The sequence below is a fragment of the Marmota flaviventris genome, chromosome 1 (genome assembly GCF_047511675.1).
Source record: "Marmota flaviventris isolate mMarFla1 chromosome 1, mMarFla1.hap1, whole genome shotgun sequence".
NCBI lineage: Eukaryota > Metazoa > Chordata > Mammalia > Rodentia > Sciuridae > Marmota > Marmota flaviventris.
Genome location: NC_092498.1, coordinates 72,880,110 through 72,897,199, shown reverse-complemented (window position 1 = coordinate 72,897,199; position 17,090 = coordinate 72,880,110). Strand labels below are relative to the sequence as shown.

The 17,090-nt window shown below is 36.0% G+C and overlaps 1 protein-coding gene and 1 non-coding gene across 4 annotated transcripts in view; both read left to right on the top strand.

Annotated features, from left to right (window-relative positions):
- Dock4 (dedicator of cytokinesis 4) overlaps nucleotides 1-17,090 on the top strand; it is a 439,856-nt gene that overhangs the window by 30,662 nt on the left and 392,104 nt on the right. The gene's annotated exons all lie outside the window — the stretch shown is intronic.
- On the top strand, nucleotides 6,688-6,790 carry LOC114090545 (small nucleolar RNA U13). Its single transcript, XR_003582375.1, has one exon. It is a non-coding gene; the product is annotated as a small nucleolar RNA U13 (small nucleolar RNA).

The window sequence follows — 17,090 nt, the reverse complement described above, 5'->3', positions numbered from 1 at the left end:
GTTTTTGCTGGGGCAGCTCCTGCCTTGGGCATTTCCAAGCTTTCCCTCAGCTGGTATAGCCATGACCGTGGTCTCCTGCAGTTCTTCATGGCACATTGAGTGTGCGCTGCCCTTTGGGAGCAGGTGATTCCTAAATATTGCCTAACAAACAACTATTTGGAAACCAGACTTGATCCCAGTGGAACCCTTTCAAACTAGCTGCTGACTGCCTTTAAAAGAGCAGTGCAGGCTTCAAAGCCACTTCTGTTTGGCTCTGTTATTAATCTCTTTAGGAAATGATTCCTTAGGGAACCAGGATAAGAGGGCCTGCTGCCTACAAAACAGCTGACTTGCCACTAAGCCTTTAGAAAGAGACAATGGAAAATAATTTGGTACAACAAGGGCTATTGTCCGGAAGTGACATTTCCCCTTCCCTCTAGTTGAAACAGTTGTGTTCAGACATGGAAAAGTAATTATAAATTGGGGAGGGGGCTGGGAGTCATCTCCTTTTGCTATTTATTTGTCACACAGTGCATGAAGGAAGTCCTGCTTTGTTCTACTTTGTTTCCTTTCTGGTGTTTGGACAGAATGTCTGTAAAATCTGACACTTATCAGGCAAATGTATAGAATGTCAGAGGGATTACATTGGATTCTGGGTACTCATTGGTTGGCCTTTGAGCTGTTGACATGCCAGATTTGTTTGACATCAGGGAAATGATAAATGTCCATGTGATCACACTGATTGTCACATGTGTGCTTGTTGATTAGTTTGTTCAGATATGAGACTATCCTCTGGGGTCTGGTATACTAATGAGATCTTTCTTTATAACAGAGTGTCATTTTTACATGTGCATCATATAGCAGAAAATAAAGTTTAATGCCTTATAGTTTTAAAATTGGAAATACCAAAAAAGCAGGGAAAAAGTACCAAAATCTCTCTAAAATCCTTATACCAGAAATAACCTATTATTATTCTTTAAGGTATTGCCTTCCTGTCTTTTAAAATTTTTACTTATGTATTTGATGTATTTTTATTGTAACAGAATTATATACCATTTAGTGTTATGGTTTTTCTATTTAATGACAGATTGGTCAAGAATTAATCTCTGTTGCAGAAGATGAATACTGGAAAACTTGAATTGCTGTAATTTTAAGTAATAGTGTTGCCTGGTTTTGAAGGGAACAGTTGCCCAGATTTTTACCTCTGTTTCTAACACTGACATTGAGTTTCAAAAATTCACTGGTTCTTTTTACATGGGAGATGGGTTACCTGGCCTTTGACTGAGGTCATATGCTTCTGGTGGTTCACTTTCTATTAGGAGAAGAAGACACACCCTCTGAGAGATCTGGTCAAAAATCCCTTCCTAGAGAAATCCAGACCTTCACAGAGAGGCTGGTGCATTAAATTCGGCCATCAAGAAGAAGGTGTCTCACTTTTCTTATTTCAGAAGTATTTTTGAAGGTATTTTCTCTAGCTAAATGGGATGTTTGCCTTCTGGGTGGAAGATATTTCCTTAAATTACTCTGAAGAATCCCAAGAGCATGGTGGAATGAGATTGACATCATTACCCTAAGTACATGTATGAAGACATGAATGTATGAATATACTTTGTATATAACCAGAGATATGAAAATTTTGCTCTATATGTGTAACATGAGTTGTAATGCATTCTGCTGTCATATATAACAAATTAGAATAAAAATTTAAAAAAAATAATCCCAAGATGCATAGCACAGAAAACTTACTGGAATATTTGCTTTAAATTTCATTTGGGCAGTGTTATTGGCTGAATTATGTCCCCCACCCCCCTTTCATATATGGAAGTCTTAACCCAGTACTTTAGAATATAACTACATTTAGATATAGGCCTTTAAACAGGTGGCTAAGTTAAAATGAGAGATTTAGGGTGGGCCCTAATCCAGTCTGATTGGTGTCCTTTTGAGATGAAATTTGACTTATAACAAGGTACGAGGGGGGTGTGTGTATACAGAGGGATGACCAAGTGAGGACACAGCCAAGAGGGCGGCCATCTGTTAGTTAAAGAGAGGCCTCAGAGCAAACCAATTTTGCTAGCACTTCATTCTTGAACTTTTAGACTTCCAGAACTGTGAGAAAGTTAATTTCTTTTGTGCAAGCTGACCAGTCTGTGGCAGTTTGTTTTGGCAGTCCTAGACAACTATAATAAGGCTGTTAAAAGAATCCTTGAAATATTAGAAATGTCTTTTCCAATTATAGTAATATGGAGAAAATTTCAATGTGTATGTGAAGAAGACACCTTAGAGGATCAGGAAGATGGACTAGGGGATGATGGTACTTAGGTAGATGCAGGATTTTGGTCAAGTTCTAGCTACCAAATCCTGTGGTCCATTTTGTGTGTTCCATTGTGTTATTATGCTTTATAACTTACATCTGTGTATCATTATGTGATTCCCCTCTTCATGGATTAAATATAATAAAGATAAAAGAAAAAAGTTAAATATAAAACAAGGCAAAATACTTGTTTACATGGATTATACTTAGTGAAATAAAATATGACATGGTCAAAATTCTTATTACTATTCATTTTCATCATTTTTCTTTTCAATAGTTAAGTCTATTTTGTGAAGTGATTGTAATTGTGTTCATTAGTTATTTCTTTATGGGAAATAGGTTAATTATTTTTTTTCATTTAAGAGGAAAATTAATATCAGAAGTGAACCATTCAGCCTTGTCAATGAGATACGAAAATGCAGAGCTTAAGCCATTGAAGCATAATTCTAAAATATCTGTGCTTTGAAGGAGGGTCAGAACTGTCTGTGAAAGCTTTTTTAACATTTAGACTAGAATATATTTACCAGGCTTTTGAAAGTAAGCTGTGGGTGTTTAGTGAAAGTGGTTCTGAACCATGTTCATGTTAGTTTAGGTTTTTTTTTTTTTGTTACTATGACTAGAAGTTTTTCATGTTGCTAAATCACATTTTAAATGAATAGAAGCGGTTATAAGGTAAAATATCTGACTGGATTACTGTGGTAGAAAGGCTTTTTTTTTTTTTCTTTAAAGCACATATGGTACTAGTTCTGAGTATGCTGTGGCCCTGGGTGACAGTATTTTGTGTATCTTGATAATTATTTATGGAGAGACATTTTACTTCAAGATTTCTTGGATTACTTGAGCATATCATCAGGTTTTCTGGAAACTGAAAGTCTTCTTTTAATACCCTAATTAATTTTTTACTTAAGAACATTTTTGTAAAAGATGTTTAATATCCTTCCCTCTTGGACTATTGTGAATGTAGCTTAATCTTTTATGTAGTTAAGCAAGGCCATCATTATGAAGACAATGCTTGTTCTGCAATATGGTGTGGCTCTGAAGCTACTGTGATAAGTACAAGCTTGCACCTATGGTAAATAATCCTAAATTTGTTTCCTTCTTTGTGTCTGTGCGTCTGTGCGTGCTTTTTAAATTTTTTTTTCCTTTTCTTCTCTCCTATTTGTTTTCAGACCATCACTTATAATTTTCTTGGCTATTTTTGCAGTTTCTTTCCTCCTCATAATTTTCTGCCTCTGCTTTGCTTATGGAAATGGAGATGGTAGCAAGTGAATTTATAGTGGTCATGTATAAATCAGAGGCCCAAGAAACTTGGTTTCAGGAAAAACTGCTCATGGAATTTATGGTATCATAGCTGAGTTACTCAACTGTTCAAACTAATAGCTTCTATTGCATGCTTGTTGTAGGTGAGCCCCACCCAGTGCTGGTCCATCTCTCTGATTTAGGCTGGTGAATGAGCCTGTAGGTGATTTGTCTCCTCTCTTATCAGTTATGATAATTAGTTTTTGCATTTGAAAAATTCAAGTTCTTGTTTCTTTCAGACCTGATTCGACTTTGGAATAGAGGCTAAAAGTCTCATCAAAGGCTACAGGAGAATAGGGATTGACACCAAAGTTCTGGAATAGTCCATAAATGCATAATTGATGTTCATTTCCTACTTCTGCCTCCCTTAGCTATTGGCATGCTATTTTTCAGATATTTTGCAAGTCAACCACAGAAAAATTTTTATAATACCTTGTCCCATACTAAATTCTTTCTTTAAAAAAATCAAATATTTGTAAAATTCTTGTAATTCTTAATTGAATATTCCAGAGATTTAAATTATCTTGTTCTAAATGACACTTTAAATTTTGTGCTTAAAATTTCATCCATCAAGCTGTGTTGGTACCAGTTAGAAAACTAACTTTGGAGTAAAAATGAGAATACAAGTGTATGTGTACTTTCTTACAAAAGACCACACAGGGTGCTGATGTTTTCTGTTTGAGGTCTGCCATGCTTGAATTGCAATTTTTCATGGATTTCTGACCCAAACTGGGACAACAGATGTACCTGATTTTCCCCTTCAGTGATTTACAAATATAGTTATAAATAGAATTAAAAAGTGATCTTCAGCCATGGTCAGGGTTTACCTTATCTCCCTGTACTGTTTAACCATGTTTTTAAAGGAGCTTTTTGCAAGTGTGATAGCAGGTCACCTGGGGTGAGTGACTTTGAGACTTGAACTTTGAGATCTAGATGAACATGCATGGGAGTGAAGGACATAAGGTAGAAAATATCTAGTTCTCCTTCCATGTAGTCCAAATGGAAGGCACTTTGAATTATTGAATACCTTAACGAGTTTTCAAAACTCACTTCTAGATCATTTTACAACAAAGTTTAAAGGCAGTTTAAAAGTTGATCAAGGGGTTGGGGATGTGGCTCAGTGCTACAGCAACTTTCCTGGCATGTGTGAGGCCCTGGGTTTGAACCCTAGTACAGCAAAAACCAAAACAAAACAAAAACAAAAATAAAACAAACAAACTGAAAAACCAAAAAGAACCTTGACTGATAACTTTATATACATATATATTTTTATATGTATATATGTGTGTGTATATATGTGTATATACATATTTTATATATATATATACACACACACACACACACATACATATATATATATATATATATTTTACTAGTTAGTTCAGTACCTGATAAATTTTAGTTCAAACTGAGAAAATATTTTAAATACTCATGGGAAATAGTATTTTTATACTGGAAAATGTGATATGTGGTGGATTCAATGATCCTAAAAAGTAATATGGTTTTCAAATTTTGATTTAGATGTAATTGTGATCATTACTGCGTTTTTACACAGTAAATGTATTTTTGCACAGATAAATATACATTTATCTAAGGTAATAGATAGGATAATTGTTATTTAGAGATGGAGAGTGAGAAAGAGCTGGTGGGTTTTCTGCTGGCATAGGAGAAAGTCAAGGAGTCTTAATTTTATAAAACTCGTTAAGGTATTCAATAATTCAAAGTTTTAAATTAAAAGACTAAATAAGATCTTAAGAGAACATTTTTTCTTTTATCTGAGGCAATAGTAGGCACAGTATGCCTACTACCTAATATGTATGTGTGTGTGTATACACACATATATACACAGTAAGTAATTCAATTGAATTACTTAAATTTTACTCAGGTTAGACTTGAACCAGTGCTTAAAGAAACGGTACAAAGACTCACAGGCATTGAAAAGAAAGTAGAAAAGATGGCTATTCACATAAGAATGTGAGATTGCAGTTTTTGTTATTAATAGCTTAAAATAAATTCCTTGAGTATATGTGACCCCCTCCTGCCAAATGTCTTTCTTGCTTCTCCTTTTGCTGAAAACATTTTAAGTTAATGAGCTAATTTCCTAATGTCTGTTATGGAATTTGTGGATTCTGTAATAAAGTGAGTGTTCTCATGCCTTGTCTTTCACAAACATTTCTTGTCAAGGTAGGACTGGCTTCCATACAGCTGTGCACTGGAGAGTCATGAGTGACTGCAGCCAAGTCTGAATCCAGGCCGTCCGGCCTCTGGCCAGAAGCTTTGCCAGCTTAGCTGCTTGACCACCTGCTTCTGTTTTTCTGTTCCACTTGCAGATGGAGGATGTTTGCTCTTCTTCTGGCATCAACACCAATTTTTTAAAATTCCTTGGAAGAACTTGGAAAAGGGAGACAAGAGGTTGATCCATGTGCTGTAGTTTTGTTTCCTGAAAAATAACATCTCTTAATTGAGATCCTGGGACTTTGGTCCAGCCCTATAGGCCATTGATCCAATGGAATTCTGTCTACTAATGATGAAAGCTTTGTAGTTGAGAATTATTGGAGATATGTCCAAAGGGAACTTTGGAAATTATAAACCATGCCATGGCTTTTCCTCTGTCCTTCCCTATCAAATATACATTGGATTTCAATAAAGTAATGAGAATTTAAAACAGATGCAGTTGTCAGAATTTCTTCTTCCAAGCAATTACTTTTACCTAAAAGAAGTTACTTTAAACATTTAACGTATGTTTCTATGAAACTGACATTCTTGAAAACAAAGGAAATTCTTATAGCCCTACAAGGTCAAATTTTTCTTTTCTTTCTTTTTTTTTTTTAAACTTTAAGGAGTTTAGCTGGATTGCTACATCTTATTCTCTTGAGGGAACTGAACTTTAAATTTAAAGTCAAGTCCACTCTTAAAGGATTTGATTTGAAGTACACTGTAGGATCTGAAGACACCTCCAGTAACAAGATATGACCCAAGTAAATGTATAAGTTTTCCGGAGAGACTCATTAAATAAACACACACACACACACACACACACATACACACACACACACATTCATACACACACAAAAATAGTAACATGGAAAGAGGAAGAGATCCTTTTGGCTCATAAGCCTGATGATTGGGTGTTTATGCTATTGTGTGTGATATGCCTTCCAGTAAACCTTGTTACAACATTGGCACATTACCCATCTAATGTGGAAAAAAAGAAAGAAAGAATCAAGAAGAAAATTTTGGATAGTCAATATTTTACTAAACTCATCGAGTTGTATATATTAAATATATCTAGCTTTTTAATGTCAACCGTGCCTTTAAAAAGTGATTTATGAAAAGAACAACAAAATACTTGTTCCTGGCACTGTTTTGTTTTCTGCTTTTTTTTTTTCATGGCATAGTTCCATTAACTCATTTATCTTACCCCCAAAACATGCCTTTTAATTTCCCAAGATATGTGGTTTAGATTGTGTAGTGGAAAATATTGTTTTAGAGCTCTTGACTTGAATGGGAGACAGTAGAATGAATAGTACATAACTTTCCTGTGTTCATATGTGAATACACGCCCAGTGTAACTCCACATTATGTTCGCCTACAAGAATAGGCAGTTAGACTCCATGTATGGATGACAAGTCAAGATATATTCTGTAGTGTATAACTAAAAAAACAACTACCCAAAACAAACAAACAAAGAGCTCTTGACTCTCTTTGCCTCTTATAGATATGGTGTTTAGAAGTAGAAGGAAAAGAAGGCAGCATGTGATTTTCCTCTTGACAAAGCCAAAGAGATATGACAAAATGGCAAGGAAGATTGGCACTACTTACTTCTCAGTGGCAGCAGTGGTGCTCCTAGGATTGTGACAGTGCAGCAGATAGCAGAGGGAGGTGGTTCCTGAAGGAGGACAGGGGGTGTCGAAGATATTCCAAGCCTAGGCACCAGGTGAGAAGTGTGAAAAGCATGTTTAAGCACCAGCTTTCTTTGATCAACTTGTGTCATTAAGTGATTCCTGGATGTTCTCATTTACCTTGATCTGCTTCTAACAGAATGTACCCTTTCTCAGAGAAAGATACGTACTTGGTTTTCCTGTTTTAGATCACTTTAAGAAATTGATATGACTTGATATTTGCATGTCAAGGGAACAGAATGGAATAATAGTTCTTATCTTGGATTTTATAACCCACCATATATGCCCTTTGTAGACATGCAGTGGACATTTTTGTTTGTTTGTTTCTAGGCACAGACTGAAGCCCATGTTGATATTCTGCTTAATATTAACAGTTTCAGCTGATGTTAGTATTTAGAAAGATACAGAATTTTTATTTCTTAATGGATAGTTCTGTATCCCATGTGGTTGTAATAATATGTTTATCACCATTAAGTGAAAGTTTCTGAATAGTGTGTAGTGGAACTCAGACCAGGGTTAATATTTTGTCACTTGCTAAATGTTTGGATCTTAGCTTCCTCATCTGTAAAAAGAGACAGTTCTACCTCAGGATGGCTCATGGACATTAAATGAAGCAAAGCACAATGGCCAGGATATTTAATGCTCCAAAAAGAGTTTTAAAACTACGTGTAAGCACTGAGCACGAGACAGGCTCTCTGGTGACTCCTCAGATTGTTGAGAGAAAGGATATCAATCTATTGAATGTCATGTAGATTCTGTGCATGTGTGCATGTATAAATGAAGTAGTGCACACTTAGTATACTAATTTCTGGCACAGAGTGAGTAAATAATTCAGGCAAGATAGGAAAATAACAAGAAAGATTAGTTTTATTTATTCAGTTTTTCAAAGCTTTATTATGCATGTATTTCATTAATATGGCTCTATGTAGATTTTTAAAACAGTAACAAAAGTATATATTTAAAGAGCATTGCATATGCTGTATAACCACTAAAGATGTGCAGGAAAATCCTAATATGATGAGAGTGGGATAATAAGTATACCTACTTCTTTGGTTCATCATGTTTATTGAACTATATAATGAATATTTGTAAAGTACTTAGAAAGTATCTGCCTTGCCTGTACTAAGCTCTGTGCAAATGTTTGCTGAAAGTAAGATAAATAAATAATGAATAAGTAAATCAATGGGTCCTCTCTTTGGCTGTCACTAATTGTGCCAGGAGTGGGCACACAACCCAGAGACAGCCATCCATCAGCTGATACTGGCACGATTTTGGTCTAGCTCAAAAAGAAGCCCTGGGCCAGATTCTCTTCCAGGAAGTTATATTTGGGAAGTGAGAAATTAAGTCAATTAGCTGTGAGAAAGTGGATTCACAGCCCAGTGAAGAGGGTGGCCGTTAATGGATGCGCGCAACAAGGGACTCCATTGCCAGGGCAGGGATAAGAGTGGAGCATGTTGGGAGAAGAATGAGGAGGGTGGGAGAAGAGCAGAATGCCTGGGGGGTTAAACCACACTGGAGTGGCAACCCCCACCCCATTCTTTTTGTTTATTTGTCTTATAACTTGAGTGAAGCTCTCTTCTTTGTGTGACAAGAACATGATGTGATTAGTCATTTACAATAACTAGCTTGGGATTTCTTAACTTACTTCTTTTTGGCGAATGATTATTTTCATTTAGAAAACAGCTACTTGTTGTTATAGGATGTGGCAGTAGGTACAACAGCAGCTACAAGGGAGGAGAAATTGCCATCTGACCCTCCTACTCAGGGAGTGTTATGTTGCTGACAACATAATAAACAAAGAAATGTTACAAAGCAGTGTTTATCTCTTTAATGGAGTCAGGCATCCTTGGATAATTTAATAATGCTTGAGAACATCATATGTTTTGGTATAGGTGACTAGATCAGTAAGAAAAGGTTAAATTGTGTTTACAATGGCTGTGTTTTTCTTTCTTTCTTTCTTTCTTTTTTTTTTTTTTTTCTTTTTAAACTATGGTAGAGATGCATGCAATTATTTTGGGAAGGTTTCCCTGAACACCAGGTCGATTACTTAGTTGAACTTTGGACATTTTTATGAACCAGTATTCTTTTAGTTGCTAGTGATGAAAACCCACCTTGAAAATGTTGGCTCATATAACCAGTGGTGCAGGGGCAGAGCTGATTTTTGGGCAAAGCAGAAACCAAGAGGTTAAATGGGCTCTCTAATAACTCTTGCTTTTGCTTCATCTCACATGATTGAGGCTTTTAGGTAGGAAAAAGTAGAGAGACCATCTTCATTTCAATATCCACACACAAAATTCTAAGTCCTGCTTGGTCATGTGCCTACTTCTAGGTGTACCACTGTATCCAAGGGGGATGATGACCAAGATTGGTCCAGTCTGGGTCCATATTTCTTGAGGCAAGGTGGGATACCACAGTGACAGCCCTGTCCCAGCTCTGCAGAGTGGAGGAGGGGCAGCCCCTGGGGGAGGAGTGCTGGCAGGCAGAGACAACATTTCCACTCCAGGCAAATGAATGGCAGAGTGTTTGTTATTCAGGAAACCACTCCTCCAGAGCTCTGCTCTCTTGATGCCAGATAAATGAGGTTTCACACCCTTTGGAATTACTTACTTGTTGGGAACATACAAAATAAAAATTGTGATGTTTAAAAAAATGACCTAACTACACATTTTTAAAAATAATGTGTATATGTGTGTAAGCTATAATAAGGACTGATCCCTTTTTTCACTAGCCATTTTAACAACCTTAATACTAATAACATACCCTCATTTCTGTCCTCTGGATCCTAAAATCTTGGAAAGTTGAAGCCAGTCTGGATGGGCTTTAGCAGCTGTTGAGTTTAGAATATTCTTTAGTTAGAATGCTTAGGATGCTGGATTTTTGTCATCCTTTTCTTAGAGTCACTGTGGGAGAAAGAAAAAAAAAGAAACAAAATCTTTAGAGGACCTTTATGACAAAGTAATTGTTATGCCAAGTTGGGTAAATGTCATAAGTGAACTCTTGATATTACTTAAGTGGTCTAGAGAGACTGTTCCAGAGCTCAGGTTTTCCCCGGGAGAGTGTAATCTACCCCTACCTTCCTTTCATAAATAAAGCATCCCTTACATCACGTAAATTAGCCCAACCACTCTAGACAGTAGCAGAGGATTTCACTTATTTATTTATTTATTACCCCTAAAAGATTCTCTGTTTGAAATTGGGGTGCCGAACTAGTAAGCTGCTTTTGTGTTTCACAAGTTGATAGTACAATAAAGATAGATCACAGGATCAAAGAAAATCTTCTGATTATCCTTTCTGGTCTAATTAGAATTTATAAGAAATATAGCCTTCTATTGGGTTTTCCATGACAGACATGAAAGATGTATTTATCTTTTTATCTTTCCTTTCTGTTACTGTGGGCCTTGTTTGGTGCGGTTAACAACTGGGTTATATGATAGAGTGTGAAATTTTCCTACTTGGATTCTGCAGTAGAAATGTCTTACTCAGTTTTTAAGACCAGCACAACAAGTTTACCAGTTCATATTTTTTTTCTTGTTCATTTATACTGAACTTCTGTAGTTAATAGGAAATATGTTCTTCAACGAGTAGTTGAAGACTACTTGTCACCAGTTAGATCTCCTAATAGAAAAGGAAGTAGTAGGAGATTTGTTGTTTTTAAAATGTTTCTGCACAGGTCTACTTTCAGGTTAGCTTAATTATTAAAATATGAAGACTCACTGGAGTTTATAATTCTTTCTGCTCCCCCCCCCTTGCAAATATTAGTTAAATGTCTACATTTACCTGAGTAAAAAAGGTAAAGGAGCACAGGGTGATCCTGATGGTAGCCCCAAGTCCTGCCTCACAGAGCCCAGAGTCCTTGTTAGCTTGTGAAAATATTTGCTAAGCCTGCAGTCTCAGGAAAAAGTGGTGAGATACAAACTGATGAATGCAGTGATAGGATCTTTAATAGAGGTTATAGCCAAGCACAAGTAAAGTCCTTTAGAAAGATGAGTGTATAGAAGGTTAAAGTTTAGTAAATTAATTGTTGTTCCCTGCTGGAGGAACATTCTGTTTTCTTTCCTGCAGTGGCCACTGACCTCTGGCTGGGGAAATAGTGATGCCTGTTTAAGAAGACCACCCAGTGCTGTTCAGAGATTTCTGTGTAACCTCTGATTGCCACGTGCACATCCCTGATGATTTATTATAGATAATAAGATACTTTTCAGAGCAGGCTCCGTAGACTTGTAGACTTTCTTTGTCACTACTGCTCCTCTGGCTCCTCCCTTGGGGCTCTTCTCAAGCCCCACTTTCCTGGGAAAACTTCACCTCTAATCCCCTGAAAACCTGGAGTGGTCAGTCTCCCTCCCTCCCTCCCTTCTTTCCTTCCTTCCTTCCCTTTCTTTCTTCTTTCTTTCCCCTCCCTCCTTCCCTCTCTTTCTTTCGATGATGATGATGATGATGATAATGATAATGATAATGATGATGTCATCTTGCTATATTGCCCAGGCTAGTCTTGAACTCCCGGGCTCAAGTGATATTTCCACCTCTACCTCCCCAAGTAGATGGGACTACAGGTGTCTCTGGAGTGGTCTTTGCTGCTTTTACATTCCCGGTGGCTTTCTGAAATCCTTGGAGCTCAATATCATAGCTGTTGCTTATTTGGTTCTCCGGTACAGCGTGAAAGTACTTTTGCTTTCCTGGTTATATTATCCTACCAACTCTATTTGTAGAGATCATTTTAGTGTCTCATTCGATATTCACAAAAGCCTTTTTGAGAGAGGCACAATTGGAACCTACGTTTGCAGATGAGCTGAGTCACAGAGTTGGATATTTATGGAGCATTTGCTTGGACTGCGGTGCATTGAGGTGGACAGATGGATACTAATAAGTATGATATGCTCAATTGTGTAGAAGTTTGCAGTCTGACCAAGGAGAGAATTTGTACACAATTACAACAAATTGACATTTTATCTTGCAGAAAGTGGAAGGAGGGAATTGTGATTGGGAAGATGAAAGCTTCTGGAGGAGGATGTTGTGTATAGTTGTCCCTTGGTTTCCAAGGGGGGGTTGGTTCCAGGACACCCCTTACATAACAAAATCTGAAGGTGCTCAAGTCCCTTATAAAACCATGGTTTAGGAGGGAAAGGGAAAATACTGGGGAATGATATAGGCCAAATTATATAGTCATATTGTGTGTGTGGACAGATATGTAACAACAAATCCCACCATTATGTCCAACTATAATGTACCAATAAAATAGGGAAAAAACTTTAAAAAACATGGTATAGTATTTGCATATCATGTACACGTATTCTCCCATATGCTTTTACCCATTAAGCCCACGTTTTCAATTCTATGAAGATTTTAATGAAATTGACCCAGATACATTAAAATAGTTTGGAAATTATAATATAGAGTATATATATCCTTTATTAAAATTAAGAACAAAATACAGATTGTCCTGTAAGGAGGACAAGGGAACAGTATAATATCTTTTACATATATAAGATATCCTATAAATAGGATATTGAGCAAATACGATATCCTTTCATACATTACACAATATGTAAAGAAGTGCCTTTCATGACCTGTTCAACAATTCATTTTTGGAGGAAAGAAGCAAAACACTTCAAACAAAGGTTTATAATACATTTTTTGATAATATGTTTTTGGTTCACATGGCATGGTTTGTTCTGGCATTGTTGTTGCTCTTGCTGTTTGAGAATGATATGCCTTCTCATGTCAAATCTGATACCATCTTATACAGTACTAGGTCCAGGAGTGTTACAGTCTCTTCCTTCCCCATGGGTTCTCATTGCATCATTTTAGGTAGGCTAAGCTGATCTCTTTTGAAATCCAACACATTTATTGAGATCCTTCTTGTCTTTCTTCACAGATTTGTGAATAATTCATGCATTTACTAAATATATCAATTATGTTTAGTAAATAATAAAGGCCAATACCAATTTTTAGTTCTCATAGAAGTGAAATATTCAGAAGTGAACCAGTCATGTTTATCCATCCCACCATTGAAATTGTTGCAGATACCTACTACCTTTAGTTGAGGCACATTAGCCTTTTTCTATTGTTGAAGTTTGCAAAATGCTTACATTGTACTGTAGTTTATTCTAACAAAGACAAGTATAACCACTTTACAATGAGAACTTCATTATTCATATCAAATTGGTAATCGTACAGCCCTCCTGCTTGGTTTTTTTTTTTTTTTTTTTTGATAGTGTTGTTGGTTTCAAAGGAACTTATGTAGTCTCAGTGCCTGTGGCTTGAAATACGATATTTCATATGTGTACTGACAAGTCATAACCAGTGAATAGATTTTTTTTTTTAAAGAGTGTAATTTTGGAGTGTAATTGTAGGTTCTTTACCACTTTGAGCATTTGTAGAACTAGTTTCCTTCCAAGCAAAAGATCATAGTTTTTTCCTTCTTGAATATATTTTCCCACAATATAAGTCAAAGTTATAGCAATATCCTACTATTCTGCACAGTGTTAAGAATTTACAACCAAATCTTATGGGCTTACCTCTTAAAATTATTTCAGTGAATTGTATCCATAATATATGATAATCATTTTATCCACTGTCAAACATTCTTCAAACATATCAAATTTCACACACAACTTTTGATTCATATTTACTAGAGGATAAAATTTAAAACCTCTGTCTTCAATAATGTCTTCTCATTCATTATTATTGCAAGAATATATAATACTTTTTACCTCCTAGAAATTATTTCTTAACATTGCATTTTTTGGCTATAGATATACCCAAATCTTTATTGCTCGACCAGTAATTTCTTAAGGAAGATAGCATGTGATAACTTAAGAACATAAAAATGCGTAAAAATGTTTTAAACTCAATTATACTAAAGTATTTCAAATTCATTCTTAGTTTCTTCAGAATAGCATAGATTGTTTATATCAGGCATCAATACTTCAAAAATATCTATTAGGCTGGAATATTTGAACAAATTCCTTATTTTCCTCAAGCATTCAGAATGTGTTTTCTCTAGGTTTTTTTTTTTGGAGTATGGAAACAGGTCAGAACTTGTCAACAAGTAGCAATGTGTTCAAGTTTGTCAGTGCAGGGCACTACACATTACTATGCGTTGTATGTTATCCCAGGGCCTTATATATAGGACAGCTCTTTTAGAACACTGATAATTTCAAATATAGTGCATTCCATGCAATAACCTAGTTCTAGAAATTTCAGGAATGTATTTCTTACGTTGCAGAGCAGTTATGCACATAAAATTTTGTTCAAACATTTAGTAAAAGTAACTTTTGTAGTAAAGTTTATGCTATTTTCACAGTGAATTTAAAAATACTTCAAACTCTAATAATTCACTATTATGTGGTCAAAAGAATAGAACTCTACAAACACAACAATTATTTTAAAATTGCCATTAGTGGTATATTTGTTGCTCAAGTGGGTGCTCCACATCTAGAACAGTGGGACAAAGTGTTTTAAATTACTTCTAGTGCTTTAAATTAAATTTTGATACCTAAGACAGTGAAAATACTATGCAAATAGCAGTTGTACTGTATTGTTTGTGGAACAATGACAAGTAAAAAATTTCTGTACATATACAGTTCACACTCGGTTCTTTTCTCTCCAGTCTTTTCCATCTATGGTTAAATCCATGGATGTGGGCCTGCAAATACAGAGGGCCAACTATGTGAGCGAGATGTCTGAGTACATGGGTAAGACTGACAGATGCAGGACATCATTGTCAGGGAAACAAGAGAACAAAAATCTAGAAGTACAGGACATGTTTTAATAGGAGGAAGTAGGATCATTGATCTGGAATTCATGAGATTGTTTAGCAAAGCAGGAAACAAATAGTCAGAAACTTATGTTGGATCAAATGATGGAGGACCTTAGTTGCCAGACTGAGGATTTTGGTTGGGTCATGTATGTGTTTGAGAAAGGTAGTGAGTGATGTGATGAAGGTAGTAGTGGAAATGCAGCAGAGAGAGAGAGACAGACAGACAGACACAGACTGACTGACTAGAAATGAGAAGGGCTAAGGAATGGGTATGGAAGGCTACCTGCTAAATACTGAAATAGGGATATGGGGGGTGGGAAGGGGAAGAAGAAAAGATAGCCCTAGTCAAGGGATGGGGCTGTGGTGATGGGGGTGTGTAATTTGTAGTATGGTGTAGACTTAAAAGTTGCTGGACCATCATTCCAAGAGAAGGTACCATACTTCTAGCAGGTCATGCTTGTGGCAATATACCAATAGGTAGAATACATGGAAGGAACTTGGTTATATTCACAGGGATAAATTTTCGGCCAACTCCCTCTTTGTCTTCTTTTATATCCTCTATAGAACCAACACAGAGCAGGCCATTTCTTTCAGTTATAGTAACTTAGTAAAACTGGGCTGAATCTTATCAAGTGTAAACCTTACACTGTAGTAATAGTAAATGAGAATGGATAAGAAATATTTAAAATATTTATGAAAATAGATGTTTTTTAGTGTTGTCAGGAGATTGAGAAATGTCAATTTATAACTGAACAACTGAAAAGCCATTTAAAAAATAGTTTTCCTCCATTTGTTATAAAAGGTTTCTGAAGACTTTTATTGAGCAACCCTTTGAATTTTTCTGAGTATGTTAAAAGTGATAGTTTCTTTAAATTTTTCAGTATTTGCTACTGTTAGTTTTAATAAAAGGGATATTTCTTATTTATGAATAAAGGGGATCCAAATGTTTTCACTGACTGTTCAAGTATTCTTTTGGAATATAAATGCATGCCCTAAGTATTGTCCATATATGGAAATATAACTGGTAACTTGGCAAACATTTTCTAAAACTAAAAGTCTTGCAAATTAGGTTAAAACTGTATAATCCATTGGAGTTGCAAATACTATAAAAGAAGAAAAGCACAAGAAAAATCGAACAAAGGTATAACCGTTTTTTTTCAAAACTTTTCCCATATGTAGTTTTAAATTTTAAAAATTAAACTGAGAAGTAGGGTAGCTGGATCAAATGGTCTTTCCCAGGTTTTCCAAGGAATCTCCACACTGCTTTCCAGAGTAGTCCCACCAGCAATGTATGAGTGTGTCTCCCAACCACCCCCCTCCTCCGCATCCTTGCCAATACTTATTGTTGTTTGTATTCTTGATAGCTGCCATTCTGACTGGAGTGAGATGAAATCTCAGAGTTGTTTTGATTTGCATTTCTTTAATTACTAGAGAAGTTGAACATTTTTTTCATATGTTTGTTGATTGATTGTGTATCCTCTTCTGAGAAGTGTCTGTTCAGTTCCTACCCTATTCCACTCCTCGGTTTATACCCAAAGGACTTAAAAACAGTATACTACAGGGACACAGCCATATCAATGTTTATAGTGGCACGATTCACAATAGCTAAATTGTGGAACCAACCCAGATGCCCTTCAGTAGATGAATGGATCGGGAAACTTTGGTATATATACACAATGGAACATTACTCAGCAATAGAGAATAAAATCATGGCATTTGCAGGTACATGGATGGAGTTGGAGAATATAATGCTAAGTGAAATAAGGCAATCCCAAAAAACCAAAGGCCAAGTGTTTTCTTTGATATGAAGATGCTGACTCATAATGGGGATGGCAGGGCC